We start from the raw sequence: 826 nt of genomic DNA, 5'->3' as shown, positions 1-826 counted from the left end.
ATTTTTAAAATCCCATTGTTTTCAAAGGGATTAACCACATAGAGACTTCACTGTTTGAGGATGCACTCTACTGAGTTGAAGTCTCTTTTCAGCTCTCGTTCCCCTCACACCAGTGTAGCATTTGGCCACATTTGCAGTGAAAGGAGAGCAGCAAAATCAGGCTGATGTGTTTGGTACAGGGCGTTACCCAGCCCTGCCTGACAATGCTCAGGGTTATTCAGTGCAGGGGGTGCCTCAGGTCTCCTTGCAACCTCTCACCAACCACACGTGCCTTCCCCACATCCCAGCCCTGGCCATGAGTGTCCCTCTGAGCCCATTGTTTAATATACTAACAGGAATAGGATTAGATAGCTGAAAACAGAGTTCCTGCAGGCTCAGCCAGGTCAGGACCGCATCTCCAGGCCTTTCATCCTCTGCCTGCTCCCCCAGGTGAGGGATGGGACTGGCAGTGCCCCAGTGCGACTCATGGCAGGGCTGCTGCTGCCATGTGCTCACCGCGCCTAGCACAGGGACACAGCAGGGCTCTCGGATCCCAAGGGTGGACGGATGGTCTGCACTCAGCTGCAGAAGGGCCGAGCCCCTCACCCCAGAGAGCACCCCATGGCACAGTCCCTGCAGTGAGTGTGTGCTGGGGACACAGCAGGCCTGGCTGGTGTGGAGACCTTGTCTCCTTCTCGAGCTACCTGTGCCCCTCAACAACCACACTTCTCACCATGTCTTTGGAAGATGAACTGTGTTGGAGTTAGGAAGGATTGAGAACCAGCTTCTTCCAAGTGCAAGATTTGTTACTGAACACTAGCTCTGATGTGGGACTGTGGCTTCTCAG

This window comes from Corvus brachyrhynchos, unplaced genomic scaffold, assembly GCF_000691975.1.
Source record: "Corvus brachyrhynchos isolate BGI_N302 unplaced genomic scaffold, ASM69197v1 scaffold221, whole genome shotgun sequence".
NCBI lineage: Eukaryota > Metazoa > Chordata > Aves > Passeriformes > Corvidae > Corvus > Corvus brachyrhynchos.
The sequence above is the reverse complement of the archived record's forward strand: the minus strand, read 5'-3'. Positions refer to the sequence as shown.